General features: G+C 46.2%; 1 protein-coding gene across 3 annotated transcripts in view; it reads right to left on the reverse strand.

The window, feature by feature from the left end:
* G3BP2 (G3BP stress granule assembly factor 2) overlaps positions 1–19,271 on the reverse strand; it is a 74,839-nt gene that overhangs the window by 39,864 nt on the left and 15,704 nt on the right. The window contains exon 1 of one of the 3 annotated variants that reach the window (XM_080930402.1): positions 6,321–6,485. The exons of 1 other annotated variant lie outside the window; for it this stretch is intronic. The gene's annotated coding sequence lies outside the window, so the exon portion shown is untranslated. Of the gene's footprint in view, positions 1–6,280; positions 6,486–19,271 lie in introns of those variants that run through there. One more of the 3 variants, XM_080930403.1, reaches the window with a different exon arrangement.

The raw sequence follows: 19,271 nt of genomic DNA on the forward strand, positions 1-19,271 counted from the left end.
GGTCAGCATGAAGGTACAGAGCCTCAGAATCCTGCCAGGCTTAGGCTAATCAGTGATGAGCTGGTAACCACAGCCCTGATTACTGCCAGACCAAGCTCAAATCAGGTCCTCAACTCCCACAGTGCCGTCTTCCATCGTAGGAAGAAATGTCTTCCTTCAGCATCCCTTCCCTACACATATCACAGAAAGTGATGTGCATGACTGAGCCTACCAAGGACAAACTCCTTTTCCTTGGTAGCTTTAACCATTTCAGGGCAGTGTTTCAGCAAGACAGCCCGTTGTACACACCTTTAATCCCAGCACTCGGGTGGCAGGTCAGGTGGCTCTTGTTCAAGGTCAGCCTGGTTTACAGAGAGGCAAAGCTACACAGAGAAATCCTGTCTCTAAACAAACAAACAAACAAACAGAAAGTAGTGGCTTTGTTTCTCATAGAATAGGGAGAAGTCTGAGGACATTTCTTGTAAAACATAGAATCTTACAGGATTCGGAGGCAGGAGCTAGGCCAACACTCAGAAGTCTGAAGAAGAAAGTGAGCAAGTGAATCAGCTGGTAAGAGCGTTGTGTGTAAGCCTGTGGACCCAAGTTTGAGCCCCTCTGGAACCCATGTAAAGGAAGAAGAGAACAGACTCCACAAAGCTCTCCTCCCGTCCTCCACATGTTAACTGTGACTTCCTGGTGCCCACTGTCACCTCCCTCTCCTTCTCTTCCCCACCACATAATAAAAATAAAATTAAAAAGAATGAAATCTATAGAAGTGATTGTTGATTCCTGCCCATTTGCTTAGGGAGAATTTTTCCAGCCATGCCTGGTTTGAGGCATAAGCATCACTGCTGATTGGATGGCTACAGAGAAGTGGTACCCAGCAAAGAAGCACATTCAAGGTTCTGTGGTTTTTAACATCATGGAGTCTCTGCTGCCTATGTGTCTGCTCTGGTTGCTAAGCCAAGACACTCTTAGAGGAGCAGCACAGAGCCATGAAGAAAAAATTCCTAGCACTGCAGCTAGACAAGCTCAGTGATTGGCTAAGGGACGACTCCTAACAAAGGGGGCCACTTTAGAAATGTGGGCTCACCTTAAGCCATGCTAAAGAGACTGCTTTAATGAGATATTATACTTTCTATCCCCCACGTTTCCACTCCCAGCACGGCCCCTCCAGGCGTGAACAGCCCTGAGCTTTGCTGCGTCCATGTTCCTTTCTGGGTCAAGTCAGGACTCAGAAAGATGGAGCTTTTCTGGGTTTTGTTTTTGTTTGAGACAGGGCATCACTATGTTGCTCTGGCTGTCCTGGAATTAACTCACTACCTAGAACCCAAGCATGCTCTGTGATATGAGACTTCCTTCCCCTTTCCCCAGTTCCTCCTCTCTACCACATGACTGTGTGTTCCCCATGTGTCTGGCCTCAATGCCAGCTCGAAACTCAGCCTTTTTTCTTCTTTTCCATTTTCCTCCCTCAGGCAGCCACCAGGTTTACAGCTGGCCTGCCCTGGAGTTTTTGTTTGTTTGTTTGTCTATTTGTTTTTGTTTTCATTTGAACTCTAATAAAACTGTTCTCAAGATTCTCTTTGAGTCCATTCTTAAATTATTTTAATAATGAGACAACTCTAAGGAGGGACCCAAGTTCCTTCGGTATCAATACTAACCTCATTCCCCTTTCAATGAAGAGCAACTGGGGCTTATTTTGGGACCAAGAACACAACAAATCCTGTAACACCTGACACTGTCACCATCTCTCCAGGTCCCCTGAGCATTTAGAAAGACTAGCCTTCAAGGTCTGACTCACAAAAACCTTCCTTGTACTTTGTCCCCCAGGACAGAATTTCACTGGCCCACAAATGAAATGTGAATGTCTGTGACTTACTGTGCCACACTTAAGAAGCCTTCACTTGATTGTTTGAGAATAAATCTCACAGAAAAAAGGAACAGCTAAGGAGTTTGGGAGAACACTAAACGACAGTTTGGAACATTTGGTGGTAATCACTGATAGAGATAATTCAGAAAATAGATTCTTCTATCTTCTTGTGGATGTCGGAGCCCTGCTTCACCTCTAGCCATACATTTAGTGTCAGATATTCTTAGGCTAAAAAAGAAAACCAAAAAAGGTTGGCCTACTCCACTGGGTATTTTATATGTATATATAAATATATATATATCCTATATATATATATACAGGATAAAAGATTATAAACAGTTCCCAAAGACATCCTTTAAGTAGTCCTAGAAAGACCCAGAGGAATGAGGAGGCCCTGGCTGTCTGGGAGCTGGTCATAAGCTGTGGCTCTCAGAACATCATTATGGACTTTTCACTGACGTCCTCTTTGAAGAAGTTCAGGATTCATTTGATACGCTTTTTCTCCATTTTTTTCACTTTTTGTTTTAATTTGGAATGCATCTCTAGTAGAATTAAAAACATCAAAAAAAAAAAAAAGAAAGAAAAAAAAAACTCTGATAGTTATGGGTAGGAACATGGACACATTTCACAAGGTTGAATAAAAGCAGCCAGACACAAAGCACAAAAGATGTACTGGGGTACTGGGGCAGGGTGCACACACCTGTCTCCCGTACTTCAGAGGCAGAGGCAGACAAACAGACAGACAGACACAGGCATTGTTGGGATTTGTAAACCCCACCCCTCAATTACCCAGCAGTAGCCAGGTATGCTCCGCCCCAGTGACCTGACACTATAAAAGGGCTCTTTGACCCTCCTCTCTCTTTTGCTCACTTGCAGCCTTGTACTCCCGCCCCATCCCTTCTCTTCCCCTTCCCTTTCCCCCCCTCTCTCTCCATGTGCTCATGGGTGGCCTCTTCTCCTCTATTCTTCTCTTCTCTCTCTCTGCCTCTACTACCCTCTTAACTCTCCCATGACTTGAATAAACTCTATTCTGTACTATACTGTCATGTGGCTGGTCCCTCGGGGGAAGGGATTCCCAATATGAGCCCCCCAGAGGCATCTCCCTTGCCCCCAGGCCTCGCTGCACCTCCATGGGCCATATCCCTCCCCCCACTCTCTTCATCCTTTTCCTAACAGGCATACTTTATAACTCTGTTACTGTAAGTGCAAAAGAAGTAGTGGTCTCTGATTCTGTAAGTTAGAAAAGCTACCCTGGAAGGAGCTGGGCATCCTGGGTGCTGGTAAGGTTCTGGGTCTTTAGATCTGGGTTTACCTGGTACGTTCCGTATACAAACTTTCACTAGTATGTCTGGATGCTTTTCCTCTGTACACGTTAGACTTCAAAAGAAGTAAAAACTATAAAAATAGCCATGGCTGCACCTACCTTTAATCCCAGGACTGTGGAGTCAGAGAAAGGCAGATCTCTGTGACTTCCAAACAAGTTTAGTCTATACAGTGAGTTCCAGAACAATCAGGACTACACAGTAAGACCCTGTCTCAAAAAACCAACCCTAACCCAAACAGACAAACAAAAACTACATAAAAATCACAAAGGTCACTGGGAGTCCTGTGTCAGGCTGAGGGATGTACCTGGCTCAGCAGTGGAGTACAGCAAGCAGAAGGCCCTGGGCTGACCCTCAGGCTTACAAACACAAGAATAATGTCCTTAGAATGACAGGAAACTACAGAAATGGAGAGCGGATCAGTGGCTTGGGCCAGGTGGGGCGGCAAAACTGCTGCTGAAGTAGATACAGCTTTTGAAAGTTTCTGATTTACTAATTATTGATTTGTATGTGTGCTGGGATCAAGTCTAGGGCCTTATACACCCTGGGCAAGTGTTCCACCAACTGAGCTCCATCCTTAGTCCTGCATGCTGCCCCGTCATCGGCATCTCCACCACCATCATCATTTTTTAAAAAACAGGTTCTCAACTGTCCTGGAACATGCTTCATACACAGACTGTTCTGTCCTTGAACACAGGACCACCTGTCTCTGCCTCCTACATACTAGGATTAAAAGTCTGCGCCATAAGGCCCAGCCTGAAGTGACCAAAAAAAAAAGTTCTAAAGGCCCCTGAACTTTCTACTTTAAGAAAAGCTAAACGAAAGCCAAACCCAACACTGGAAGTTTGACTACAGTATCATCTGGACCATCCTGTCCTTGTATCTGGACTGGGTATGTTTGTGGAAAGGGCATTGATGTTCATTGTCAACTGGGGCAAAGCCCGGTGGTGAAATGCCTCCCAGCTTTCACCTGCTGCTCACTGGTCTCTCTGGGAACACGGCTCAGCAGGAGTTGCACGCTGGGGGAGGGGGAGGTGTAGCAGTTCCAGACCTAGGGAGCACAATGAAGTCAACCTCCCAAATCAATGATGGCTGGGGTTGTATTCTACAGATCTTGTGCAGTTGGTATGGATCGCATACCTATTTGTGAAAGATGCCCTTTCAAAGGGGCCGAGTCTGCAGAGACCCGCTGACTGGCTAGAAGTTCCTGCTCTGGGAGGACTGGAATGTTACATGTCCAGAGGGGAACTAACTGCCTTATCTTCTACCTCCAGGTCCTGGGGACAGCCATTCCTGGCCCACCTGCCGCTGTACTGGAACTAACGTCCTATGAGTAATAGAGAAAAAGCTTTGGAATCTATTGATTCCAGAGCCACTGGAATCCACCAACCCCCAAACTAAGAATGTCCTCAGATAATATCTTGGGTGGTAAAAAGCCTCTCTCCCGCCTTGCCATAAAGGCCTCTAATGCAGCCACCACTGCATTTTAACTTCCCTCGATGTGTGGTTTTTCTTGTTCTGTAAAAATTGAAACTGCTTCGGTGTTGGAACATGGAACTTAAGATAACCTAAATCTGTGTCCCAGGACATGGTCAACCAAAACGGTACCATAAACTTTTTTAATTCCATTAAGATGAGAGGGGTGTTTTGTTTTGTTTTTGTACCAACATTGTCGGAGTTATAAACACTGCCTGAATCCTACAAATGTGGACAGTCACTAGGGAGGGAGATCTGTCAACTTATGGGAAGGGAAGTGTTTAAGAACAGCTGAGACTATGAGGCTACCTAGTGAGTTTCAGGGCCTGTAAGACCTGCCTTTAAAGATAAACAAACAGGGCTGGAGAGATGGCTCAGTGGTTAAGAGCACTGACTGCTCTTCCAGAGGTCATGAGTTCAAATCCCAGTAACCACGTGGTGGGTCACAACCATCTGTATGGACACAGATACACTCTTCTGGTGTGTCTGAAGTCATCTACAGCATACTCATATACATAAAGTAAATAAATAGATCTTTAAAACCCTCTTTTCTCTTTGCCTTTAAAACCCAGACATTTGGAGGAAACAGGAAAATGGGAGCAAGAATCTCCCAAGCTGGCCTTGAATGCACTGGAGAGTGAGGATGGCCTTGAACTCCCGATCCTCTGGTTTTCTTGCCTGGGAGCTGTTGTAAGTTACCCAGGTGACAGCAGCATGCACATCTAAATTGCTATGTGACTCGGCTTTTGTGACTGAGTTTCATTCTGTTCGCCTGCAGTTTTGTACCTGACACTCGCTAGGCTCCTTGGCCTAAGTTAGGGAACAGCCTGTGCTCTGACACCCTGCCCTCTGAACTTGTCAAAAGAAAATGTGGCCCTGCTTTACATGACCTCCCAGGTATCCAGACCACCTGTCAACCCATTCTGAGTTTGGCTTCCCCTATTTGCTGCTTTTATGGCTGCTAAATATTGAAACACACTTCAAAGGAACGAGCATTTGGACCAAAAGGAGGAAGAGGCCATATACTGAATGTCCAAGACTTGGCTGTATCCTTCAATGAGTTTTTACAAAAGAGGTGGAAACCAGACAGCCAGGAGTTAAGACAGTAGGTGGTGAGGAAGTCAGAGCACCCAAGAAATCTGTTGATATTTATGGTAGTGAGTGAGGTTTGAGATGTTTGTTTTGGCTGTAGAGTTGCTAGGGCTACAAGCACACACTGAACTGTTCCATGGCCACCTTTGATGTCCTAAACTCAAATCACCTATTCTCTCTCTCTCTCTCTCTCTCTCTCTCTCTCTCTCTCTCTGTGTGTGTGTGTGTGTGTGTGTGTGTGTGTGTGTGTGTGTGTGCAGGGGAGTTTGTCATTTAGGCCAGCCTGGTTGGCTAGTGAGCCCTCAGGATCCTCAGGATCCGACTATCTCTGGTCCCAGACTCCCACCCGGGTGCTGGAAACTAGAGGGGGCATCCCAGCATGCTTGGCTTTTGCTCATGTACTGATGATCCAAACTCATGTCTCCTGCTGGAGGAAGCATTTTACCTATTGAGCCATCTTCTCTCCTGATCCTCCACCTTGCCTAGTTCCTGAGTGCTGGGATTCCAGACAGGTACTGCCACAACTGTCTCTACCACTTACCCTTAATTAGTCCTGGGCAAACACTAATCCCATCATGTACCTTCTTCCATAGAAGACAGCAGCTCACTCATCCATCCGTTCCTGCCAGCAACCTAAGGCAGCGTAGACTGTGGACGACAAAGGCCCTCGGTGCTCACTGTCTGGGAACCACAGGAGGACCATCAAAGAGCAAGCTACGTGAGAGGAGGGAGGTTATGTCCTTCCCTGTTTTGTACCCTTATGTTTAGCCACCAGCACCCAGTGGCCCTGGCAGATATCAATTCATTTACCAGACTACAGGCAGTTGTTCCCAGTCATCAGTGTCGTCATGGAACTAAGTCAGGACTAAGGACACCAATGGGCAGGCTGCTAATTTTATAAATGCTGTCCTTCCACACACAGCTCCCAGTTCACTTACGCACCGGGCGGCAGGAAGAGAAACTCAGCATTTTCCACATGGCAGGTGCCCAGACAGATTCACTTAAGCAGTTAGAAATTGGCAGCTCCTGGTAACAAGATGAAGGGACACAGTCTACACCTCCTCCATAAGAAAGTAAGGCTGAGTGTAGCTTGGTGGGGAACACCTGCTAGAGTGCTCCAGAGCCTGGGTTCAATCACAAGCACAGCAGGAAGAAATGGATATCCAGAATTTATTTTAATCTGCTACCATAGGATAACTGAAGACTTCTGTGTGTGTGACACACACGCACACACAAAAGACAACCATTCAGAGAAGGCTGACTGGGAAAGCACACACCATGTGTACTGGCTGGTTTTGTGTCAACTTGACACAAGCTGGAGTTATCACAGAGAAAGGAGCCTCAGTTGAGGAAATGCCTCCATGAGATCCAGCTGTAAGGCATTTTCTCAACTAGTGATCAAGGGGGGAGGGCCCAGCCCACTGTGGGTGGTGCCATCCCTGGGCTGGTAGACCTGGGTTCTATAAGAAAGCAGGCTGAGCAAGCCAGGGGAAGCAAGACAGTAAGTGACATCCCTCCATGGCCTCTGCATCAGCTCCTGCTTCCTGACCTGCGTGGGTTCCAGTCCTGACTTCCTTAGGTGATGAACAGCGATATGGAAGTGTAAACTGAATAAACCATTTCCTCCCCAACTTGCTTCTTGGTCATGATGTTTGTGCAGGAATAGAAACCCTGACAAAGACACCATGAAATGAATGTATTTTGGTAAAATCTTGGCAAATGAGCAAGGTTTGGTGGCAAATGTGTCTGCCAGAGGCAAAAGGATCAGAAGTTTCAAGGTCACCCTTGTCTAGATGCAAATTTCAAAGCCAGCATGGGGTACCTGAAACTTCTTCCTCAACCACAAACAAACAAAAACTGTAGCTGAAATCACACCTTTGAAATAATGGGGGCAGCCGTGGGTGGGCCTAGGTTTAATCTAAATAACAGATTTCGACCCAGAACAGTCTTCTCACTCAGGCTATCTCACAGGCCTCACTATCTGGCCCTGGTCAGCCCATAAGTTCACTGTATAAACCAAGCTAGTCTGGAACTCACGGAGACCAGTGCTTCTGGTCCTCAAAGGGCTAGGCACTCCAGGTACATCTGACATTTTCAACAATATAAAATTTAAGATTTGAACATATTTACCTCAGCATTTTGTAAACAACTAAAGCCACCACAGACTAAGAGAACACACACACTCCACTGTGTAGCTGCTACAAATCTCATTACTAGGAAATTCATGAAAGAAGAATTTTTGTTTGGTTGGTTGGTTAGTTGCTGGTTGTTTTTAGTTTTTCAGACAGGCTTTCTCTGTCTAACAGCCCTGGCTGTCCTGGACCTCACTTTGTAAACTTCAAATTCACAGAGATCCCACTGCCTCTGCCTCCCAAGTGCTGGGAAAAGTTTTAAGTCAATTATATGAAAACACATTTTACTCCACTAACTATGAAAGACAGGATAAAACATAAACACACACACACACACACACACACACACACAAGCTGCACACCTACAAGTATGTTACTTTGACAAAGGAGGTGGGGGTTTGCAAACATGAAATTAGAACTTTGAGGAAGAGACACAGAAGTCATGAGTCCTGCCAGAGGGCGGCAAGTGTGTCTGTCAGTGGTGAGCACTTAGCTGCTTGGTCTTGAAGATGGAATAGGCTACAGAAGCCAAGAAGTGCAACTGGGCAAAGACAAAGGCACTGCTTCTCCTACAGCTTCCAGAAGGAAGCCACCCTGCAGATACTTTGACAAGCCCAGGGATTATGCAGGAAGGCGAATAGACAACATACCTCCCGACCTCACTTAGCATTTTAGGGTCAGACTTCCGTGGTCCCAGGACACCTGCCCTGCAATAGATTTCTTATCAGTTTGCCCTTGTGTTCTCAACAGCTAGGTTCCAGCTTCTGAGCCTCCTCCAGTCACTTCTCCAGTTAGGGTTAGTCACAACTCCCTTTGTTGAAAGGACGGACTTGTTCACATGCCCGCACAAGAGAACCAAAGGGAACCTGGGACTTTCAGATCCTCCCAGCCTCTACTACCCAGGCTTCTGTTCCCACTCCTTGGTCCCACCTGGTACTGCTCAGCAAATCCCACACCCTCAGCTTCTCACTGTTCCTGCAGCTCTCCTTCAAACACTGCTGTTCCCGTCTTCCCTGGCGTATCCAGCAGCACAGAAACTGCACCTTAATAGAGCCCAGTTTAAAAGCAGGATATTCCCCGCCATCTCCTCCTCCTCGGACTAGAGCTCACAAAGGCTGTGGACAGTTCAACGGTTCCCTCTCTAACTCCACCTCAGCCCCTTCCTTCACAGCCCATTTCTAGTTGGCTGTCACTTAACAACCCTGTGCAGGGGCGATCATTTCTGTTTTGTACAGGAGAAAGCAGGATCCTAGAGAAGTCTGGGTGGTGCAGAACCAAACGTTAGTAAGCACTTTATTCTAACCCCTGCTTCTGCCCTTCAAACTTCAGGTGCCCCACTGTTGTAAATTAGACCGCCCAGCCCACCTTTCTTAACATCAGACATGTGTACATTCCTTATAAAATGATTACAAGATTTGATTCTCATTAGTTTATGTGCATGACATACTGATTTTGAAACCAGTACTTTTTTTTTCTTGGCTGGTTCATAAATCACACTGACATGTTTTTCCTATGGCTGTTTTAGATAGGGTTCTGTGGACAGTTCCCTTGGCTGTGCACCTGGATCACCATAGTCTACAGCACATTCATACATTCCTTACTTTCATGTAAGAAATATGCGCTTGGTGTGAAGACTGAAAACTGTTTACCACAATCACATAATTATGTTACAGGTCACAACTGCTGGCTGTCAGCACTTCTGTCTCCTTCCAGGTTTTCACACAAGCTTGCATGAACCCCAGTTCTTAACCACAGCAAACACAAAAGGCATCCTGATTTTATCTATTAAATATCCAACAAGTCAACATAAACAAAAGTTGCAGTAGCCGAGAACATAATAAGGCATATTTAATTCCGCATATGAAACAGACATTTTTCATCATAAAAAGGACACATATAATTTTTTTTTCTTTTGCAGAAAGCAGAAGTAATACTTGTTCTTGGTTAACTTGTAAGAAATTACTTCTTGGCCTTCTGGGCCAGGACCAAGTGGAGAATTAAACAGACAATGCGCGAAGTGAGCGGCGGATGAAGGCGCAGCTCAGTAACCTACAAGCAGCTGCAAGGGCGATGCCTCAGCAGAGAAGCTGTAAACAGCCCAGAACCCTACACCTAGCAGAGAGTCTCCTACGGTATGCTTCCTTCCATCTTCCCCACGGCACAGCCAAGCCAGAAGCTTCCAAACCGAACAGAGCCTGATGCAGCAGGTACTTACAGAAGGAAAAGGTGTCTTTTGGTATAAAAGGGGGCAGTAGGGGTGAGGATGCTGCTCAGCAGAAAGGCATGTGCCTGGTTTGTGTAAGGTTGGAGCCCCACATGGCTCCTTCCTGTGAAATGAACAGACACACACACACAGAAGGGGCTTCGTAAACCACACCAACAATTTAAAGTAATCTGATTTTCAATCTTTTTCTTGCTGCGGGGCAGTGGGAAGCTTGCAGAGCATTTATGACGCCCTTGTTTAGCCCCTCATAACTGTCAAAAAGTAAGTATTCTTATAGATTTTTTGCCTCTTTAATTTGATTTTAAGGGAAAACTTGCTGAGTTAGCACTACTTTAATACTTGAAACTTGAAATTCCATCGTCCCCTGGACCTAGCAATTAACACCATAATCACTCTTTATGTTTAAAGTTCAGTCTCAAGTTTTTTTAAAGATATATTTTAGTGACTTGATTGAAGGCTTCTTGGCTGAAACATAAGCACTGCTAACAGGTGTACTGGGGCTTAAGACACAGCGCGGCAGTTACCGGAGTCCTATTCTTGCAGAGGAGCTGAATTTGGTTCCTAGCCCAGCAACCATTAGGCTCTTGACGTCTTCTGGCCTCCACAAGCACCTCCCACATATGTGGAACACAGAGAGAGACAGACAGACAGACAGACAGAGACACTAAGTGTTTTTAGATGTATTTCATTCTGGAGCACAGTTGTATTCTGCTTTCCTCTCTCCAGGAGAACCACGTACAGAACACAAAGGGAGATCTTCAAGAGGTCAGAATATGACAGGCTGCATAGGAATGATTTCCAGCAAGGGGCATTTCGGTCCCTGAAATCATTCTGAAAGTAGAACCTTCCCTAAATAACTCAGTCATTATAGAAGCAGGGAGACTGACTCCACCAGAGACAAGTCTCGGCTGCACATCCTAGCACACTCAGAAAACTCAGGCTCCCTTTATCCCTCTCTCTTCCCTGTAACTACTCTTCTCCCACTCTATCCGGTCGGTGCGCTCCGTCCGCCAGGGATTTCAGTGAGCTCCTATCAATGTTAATAAACACGTGATCACATCTTGCCTTTTCTTTTGCTAATCTGCCTTTTACTGGGTTTGGAATCCTCTCAAGGATCTCCTAGGAGAGGGAGCCCTGGGCACTATTATGGAAGTACAGTGACTGTTCTAAACATCCCTGCTGAGACCCACACCTGGAATCTGTAAATACAACTGTAAAACCAACAAAGACATGCTGGGAACCTAGAAGAAACTTCCAAAAACGCCTTCAAAGTGAACTCAGACTATTGCTATGTTCAGAGTAAAAGGCACTTTGGCCACTACAACCATTGGAACAGAATCCATAGAAGGAAAAAGACACAACACTTAAAACTCACTTAGCTTAAACCAGCCTGTCTTACCTGGCCAAACTAAGTACACCCTCAAGAAGAAAGAAGTTGGCACCCTCAGACTCTTCTGTTCCCAGCCTGGCTTCCCTGTAGCTTCAGGTGGAGAGAAAAAGTGCTGACAAGTTTGAGCAAACGAACAAATGTGAATGTTTTGAAGGTTTTCTTGGAAGAAGCCACTGTCGCTGGGCTCCAGACAGTTACTAACCAGTCAGGGGACCCTGATGACACCGCCTCTGAGTCTTCCTACCGCTAGCATTAACCCTTGCCAACTATGAAACTGCCACTGGGCCTTCCCAAATCCTTCCATTCGGGGAGTGTTAAAGGTCCAAGAACTAAACGGTATAGGACGTCAAACGCGTCAAAGTGCTTGCGGGACCGGAGGACACCAAGAACAAACCCTGCGATGGAAAAGTGGTGCGGGTGCAGAGACCTGAGACAACAGGCAATCAGAACATCCGGAAACCGAAAACAAGCTAGGCTTAAAACAGGTAACACGCTGGGCGTGGTAGCGAACGTCTGTAATTCAGTACCCTGGATGGCGGGAAGATTGTCCGGAGTAGAGGAAATCTCCAGTTAGTATCTAGCCGCGGGTGTGTACGACAGAGGGAGGCTGGCTCAAAAACTCAATCAACCAATCAGTCAACCAATCAAGACGAAAAGCACAAAGGAGCAAACCAGTTGAGGTGAGCAGAACCTGGCTGTGCGTAAGGAAGGGCGGGGCCCGGAAACCTGGGGCTGGGGGGGCTCAGCTCCAGCAGTGCACCAAAACCCCAGTCCTACCGCCACCTCCACCCCACACCCGGCTATTGTTCCTGTTCTCTTCTCCTCGGAAGGTCCTTTCAATTTCTTACTGAGCTTAATTAAAAGATCATTTCAACCTACTTCTTATTCTTTGTGAGACGCGGCTCCGGTGCACCTCAGGTAAACCCCTCTGATAATTGTTTCACCTTGACCGAGCAAGTAATCACCCTCTAAACAACTTTTCTGGAAGCTTCATTCGTCCTCTGACCTCCTGGCCTGCTCCAAGAGCTAAACTCTCAGTCAAGTTTAAGGAGAAAATACCAAGACAGTTTCTGGCCCATCAGAATTCCAGATTAACTTAATTGCCTGACTTTCCCCTCGCTACAAAGTTCCTCCCGGAGGCAGATCTCTCACTTCTGGAGAGAACATCCACAAAAGCCTGGGCTGTACCTTCAAGTTAGGGAAAGTACAGGACCCAAGGGCGAGGCAAATTATCAATTCCGTCTTTTACCATTTCAATAGGAGCCAGGAATTACTGCCCAGAGCTAAAGAAGTCGCAGCCTCGAACCTCCCCCGCAGTTTCCTGTGTATTGTTTGCGGTAGGCTCTCCCCGCGGTACGAAGTGCTAGCCAACCTTATTTTTAAAAACACAAATGAAAGCGCTAAGCAGGTCTGAGCGGTCCCTGGTCCGTGAGGGAAGAGCACACCCTCCCTCCCGGAGTAGCTGCGGAAATGGAGCCCTGGAGACCGTGGGGTGCTGAGGAGGCTGGAGGTTAGGGAGCAGAAACAGCCCTTCCATTCTTCCTAGACAAGTCCCTGCGCACTGGAGGCTGAAGCGGGTTTCCCAAAACTCTAAACCCCTTGAGGCTACAATATTCACCCTCCTGCTTTGTTTCGTGTTCTAGCGCAGGCTAGCCCTTGCTGAACACAGAGATCCTCCTGCCTTGGTTCGAAGTAAGTTTGAGAGGACAAACTTACTACTCAAGCTTCAGTGTCGACAAAGCAAACACACAGGGCCTGGAATCGTGTTTGGTTTGCATTCTAACTCTGGCGGTGACTGCAAATTTTCCCTAGGTTGGGGTGGGGGTTTTTACAGCCCCAGGCCATCAAAATTCCTGGAATGCCTCAGTGCACTTTTTAGTAAACATTTTGCCAGGTTGGGGTGTGGATGGAGTTTAAAACATTCCCATGAAAGTCTTTCAAGATGAGGGAGATAAAGATTTGAAAATGTGGGCTGGAGAGATAGCTCGGTGGTTGAAGGTCCTGTGTTCAAATCCCCAGCAACCACATGGTGGCTCAGAACCATCTGATGCCTCTTCCGGTGTGCCAGCTACAGTGGCTTAGTGAGGAACCCCACTACACCCAAGGCCCAGGATCCAGGGTCCATCACTGGAGATAACAAGGCACAGGCCTAGAACCCCATGATGCCCACTAGACAGTATATAAGCAGAGTCCAGGAGCAATGCTCTGTCATGCACAACTTGCCAGACACCTCCTGCAGCTGGAGAGTCTCCTCCATGACCCTGACCCTCAAATTAGAGCACAGTAAAAAAAAAAAAAAAAAAAAAAAATAGTGAGAATCCCATACACCCAAGGCTGCAACTGATAACCAAGTCACATCACTCACTGAAGATAACCAGACAGGCCTAGAACCCCAGATGCCCACGGACAGTACATAAGCAGAGAGCAAGAGCAGTGTTCTGCTCTTATCAAGATGCCATCTTCATCTGCCCCGTTTACTATTCTCTCAGCTCTCCAGGCTTAGGTAACTCTGAGTAAACTGCTTCCAACACCTTCTGTCTTAAGGCAGAGAGAATGCCTTCCTGGGAGTTAGTAAGGACACAGTGACTCCTCCTCAGGGGTCTAGTTCCTGTCTCTGGAGGAATTCACAGGAATTCACACTCCCTAGGGCCAGTTTGGGCCCTTGGAATAGCAAGAGGACAGAACACCTCAGTGTCACCTTTTCTTTTTCTTTCTTTCTTTTTTTTTTTTAAATATATTTATTTATTATATGTAAGTACACTGTAGCTGTCTTCAGACACACCAGAAGAGGGCATCAGATCTCATTACAAATGGTTGTGAGCCACCATGTGGTTGCTGGGATTTGAACTCAGGACCTCTGGAAGAGCAGCCAATGCTCTTAACTGCTGAGCCATTGCTCCAGCCCTTCTTTTTTTTTTTTTTTTTTTTTAATTTTATTTATATAAGTACACTGTCACTGTCTTCAGACACACCAGAAGAGGGCATCAGATCTCATTACAGATGGTTGTGAGCCACCATGTGGTTGCTGGGATTTGAACTCAGGACCTCTGGAAGAGCAGCCAATGCTCTTAACTGCTGAGCCATTGCTCCAGCCCTTCTTTTTTTTTTTTTTTTTTTTTTTTTTTTTTTTTTTTTTTTAATTTTATTTATATGAGTACACTGTAGCTGTCTTCAGACACACCAGAAGAGGGCATCAGATCCCATTTATGGATGGTTGTGAGCCACCATGTGGTTGCTGGGGGTAGATACACATAGTAAAACAGAAGTTGTTGGTCACCACACAAGGTTCGCAGCCTAAATTCCTAACTTCATCCTAAGCCTGCCTCCCCAAGGCTGTTCTCCTGTGCTATGTGTCTTAGCTAGAGGTCAATAACAGAAGTCGCCCAGGGTTCAATTTTTAGCACCTACATGGTAGCCCCAAAACACATGTGACTCCAGTTTCAGGATCCATTGGCCTCTTTTGGCCTCTGCGGGCACCAAACACAACTGCAGTGCACAGACATTTGTGCAGGCTGAACAAGGAGACACATTAAATAAATAGCTAAAGTAAGAAAAAAGTAGAAAGCAACAGGTAAAAGTTACTCTCAGCCTACCTCTAGCATGTGTAAACACCCACACTAACATGTACACACACGCACACACACACACACACACACACACACACACGCACAAAGACTTGACAAAGTCCAGTATGTAGTAAGAGACAGAGCCCCAGCAGAAACAACATGCTGGCACAGCTTAGAGCCGAGAAGGTCGTATGTAACCGATGACTCAGAGGCCTTTCGTACTTTCTTCATAAAGAATCTTTAGTGCTTGGGTCCACCGTAAGCCTACAGTTTAACGAACCACATTTTTAAATGATGATTACGCCTCAGTCCTCATGGAATTGGCTTGGAGCACAGCCCAGTGGAGGGAAGGAAGATCTGTGCTCCAACACTAAATGCTAACTTTGAAAATAAAAATGTAAACATCCTGATATAACGGATTAGCTAATTTAATGAATTTTACTGACTACTGGCTGATTTCCAGCAAGCGAGTGAAACTAATACAAATGTACTTCATAGTAAATTTGAATATATGTGAAGCAAGCCAAGGCTCAGTTACTGAGGCGTCTCCCTGAAAGGAAGAAAGCATCCCTTTCCACTTCAAATCAAAACGGGAGGCTGTCAGGACTGGTTCCCCTGCCTTGTCCCTTGGCTGAGTCTAGAGGAATTAGCTACCTGTTAGAGTCAGTTTTTATCAACCTCACCCAAAATTAGCTATACCTGCAAAACAAAACAAAACAAAACAAAAAACACCTCAATCTTAAAATGAGTTCTCCCAGACTGGCCTGTGAGCACGTCGGTGGGGCATCTGCTTAATTGCTAATCCATGCAGAAGAGCCCAGACCACCAAAGACAACAGCATCCTTAGGCAGGTGGACTTGGGTTATATAAGAAAGGTATGAGCTGAGCAAGCCAGTGGGGAAAGAGCAGCACACAGAGCAGGGTACCCCGGGGTTCGTACTTCAGTTCCTGCCTCCAGTTCTCCTGCCTTGGCTTCTCTCAGTAGTCATGGTGCTGATCACAGCAATGGAAAGAACACTAGCCTTCTCCCTCTCTGTTCTTGGTTGAGAAATTTTACTCCAGCCACTAGCAACAGGGCTGGCAAATGATCCTTCCTTCAAATGTCAGGAATAAAGAGCCAGTCCTTACAAAGTCCAGTAACAGTCAAGACACACTCCTGAGTGAGCCGAAGATGAACATGGCTTACACACCAGATGACCAACAGTGACATCATTCACAGTTGCTCTGGTTCAAGTCTAGCAGCCAGAACCCAGCACTGCAGGTGAGGGTCTCACCTTCCAGTCCACAACTACAGGGAAACAGCGCCTCCCGGAGGCCAACACGCCGGAACAACAGTCATCATACATCTGGGAGAATGGAATGAATTAATAAGATGGCCCAGCTTATTCCCTCTGTTGGATGGTCTCCCGTCCTACTACGAACTAAGCCAGAGCCTGCTTAGCTCCCAAGATTGTATGAGAGTGGTGTGCTCAGGTGGTCACAAGCATAGACTAGGGGAACCATTCCTACAAGGTTCAAGTGTATTGTTTCAGTTTTATCGAAAATGTGAAGGTTTCTTTTCCATCTGCTCTTTCTTTTTTTTCTAGTGTCATCTGTTCCACAGGCTTGCAACTTATTAGTCACAGTGAACTCCATAATCACCTCAGCCTGGATTCAAACCTGAGAAAAAAACGAATCGACTCTGATGACCTCTGGCTTCATATTAAGCTAAAAGTGTCTGAGGTAGTCTGGGTAGGAAAGTAAAGCAAAAAAAAAAAAAAAAAAAAAAAAAAAAAAAAAAAAAAAAATGTACTGAATAGCTCAGCACAGCTCAGCACACATCGGGCTTGAGCTACTTCTCATTAAGAAGGCTCACATAAATGTCAGCTGGGAAGGGCTGGTCTGGGCAGGTAGTCAGTCTCTTTGTCCCCGTGGGTTCTGGTGAGGTCACTGAGCTTTGTGCTGCTATAGAGACGACTGGGGAAACTCTCGGTCTAGGTGGACCTCTGAGCCTATTGGTCAGTTCTCTCATCCCACAAAGATGATAGTTTAGCTGGGTAAGTAAGTGAAGATGGACGTCGGAAGCAGGCAATGAATAGAGACTGAAGTGAAAAGCAAGGGTATGGGGAATGGGGTGCTGGCCAGAAACCCCCCATAAACCTCGGTCCTTGTGCTTTGTCACCTGTCATACTTACTGCCCTGCATCAATCGCTTCCTTCTTCACGAAAAGGGCCAGGGGTTGTAGATGCAGCTCAGCAGTATAGCAGTTGCCTGGGTTGTGGGAGGCCCTGTGATTGATCCTCAGGCACCAGAAAGCAACATATAAAAGATGAAGCCAGACTCAGTGGCTCCTATTTATAATCCCAGCACTTGGAAAGCTGAAGCATGAAGGCTGTCACAAGCTTAAGGCTGACAAATGAATCCCCATCCACGCTGGACCACAGTCATACCTTGTCTCAAAACACAAAGTAATGGACAGAAAAAGAGAAAGCAGTGAGGGAGGGAGGGAGGCAGTCTACACGAGAGCTCAGTAAAGAAGTCAGAAGTAACTAGAAATGATACTAATTAGTACTGAAAAACTGATGAGTCCAAAACATGTTCACTGTAAGATAGATCAGATTGATAGGTCAGATTAATAATCCACCAGATCTTTACATTTGAAAACTAAGCTGAAAACTAACAACGGAAATAACAGCGGGGCTTATGAGCAGACCAAGATTGCCAGGACTGGTCCGAGTTCTCTGGGAGCTGAGCTAGGAATCGGGTCTATGAAGGCAAAGCGACTGCAGGTTTTACAGTGGAGAGGCCAAGAGTCCAGAGAAAACTGGTCATGGAGAAAGAAACAGTACTGGATTAAGAAGAAGACAAGGCCACACACACACAAACATACGGGCACTCACACATGCCAGCACGTCTTGCACATACTACAGAACCCAAAGGCTGCCATGAGCACTTCCTGACCACATCCCTGAAGATGTCCCTGTATGTCACAATGGCCCCTTCTTTGACCTGAAGGTCCCTTGCAATGCTGTTTCTTCAAACAGGACAGACGTCCCAGCCTCACAGAGCTTCTCTTCAAGTGAAGAAGTGGCAGAAAACCAGGATGGAGGTGTGACTGAATATGGAGATGTGTAGAAAAGTCAGCAGAGCCTTGGCCCTTTGAGGAAACTCAGGTCTGTTCCAGTTATTTTAAATGAGAATGAGGGTTGGAGAATGGTCCCAAGGTTAGGAAGGAGCATTGCTATTTGTTCAGAGGACCACAGTTTGAGCCCCAGTACCCACAGCAGGTGGCTCACAGCCCTCCAAGGGACCCACTGCCCTCGTCTGGCCAGAGGGCATCTGTACACATGCTGCATTCACTCATATGCACACATAAAGGAAGAATCATCTTAGCTGGGCATGGCATCACTGGTGGGACCACATGACCTACACAGCAAGTTCCAGGCGAACGTGGGCTGCAAATAATAATATATTCTTTGAATGTGAATGAGAGACCATCTACACTGAGTTAGAGCCTGTATGTATCCCCCAAGTTAATGACTTACTCATTTCTTTTATTTTTTTAAAGATGTATTTATTTATTTTATGTATGTACGCTGTAGCTGTCTTCAGACACACCAGAAGAGGGCATCAGATCTCATTACAGATAGTTGTGAATCACCATGTGGCTGCTGGGAATTGAACTCAGGACCTCTGGAAGAGCAGTCAACCACTGAGCCACCTCTCCAGTCCCCCTCTTACCCATTTCTTGTACATGTTCTGAGGGAGATGGTCATTCTAAAATATTTGTGGATGTGAGGGACTTGAGAAGGCCACAGACATATCCCTCAGGAAAGCCTAAGATGATCTTTTCAAAGACTTGGCCTTTAGAAGGAGAGCACTGAAGATCTTAAAGTCTTCCACGGGGACAAATAGGCTCAGGATGAGGTTCCTTCTGAGTCCTACCGATCTCACTGCATCCACATCCGCCATGCAGTTCCCGAGCCACATGTTACTGCAGGGGTCACATGTTACTGCAGGGGTCACATGTTAGTGCACGGGCCTTGCACAACCTGCTCCGGAACCCACTCAAGTCCACTCTTCCTCCATCTTTAGTCCCTACAGGTCTTACCTTAGGACATTAGTTTCTGCATTGCTCTCTTAGAGCTCTTGAGAAACAACACAAGTTCACATGGCCTCAAAGGGCCGTCATTCTTTCTGTTGATAATCTTGTCACTCTAGAGGTTATTTATCCAAAGGGC

This window comes from Micromys minutus (genome assembly GCF_963924665.1).
Source record: "Micromys minutus genome assembly, chromosome: 1".
Taxonomy (NCBI): Eukaryota; Metazoa; Chordata; class Mammalia; order Rodentia; family Muridae; genus Micromys; species Micromys minutus.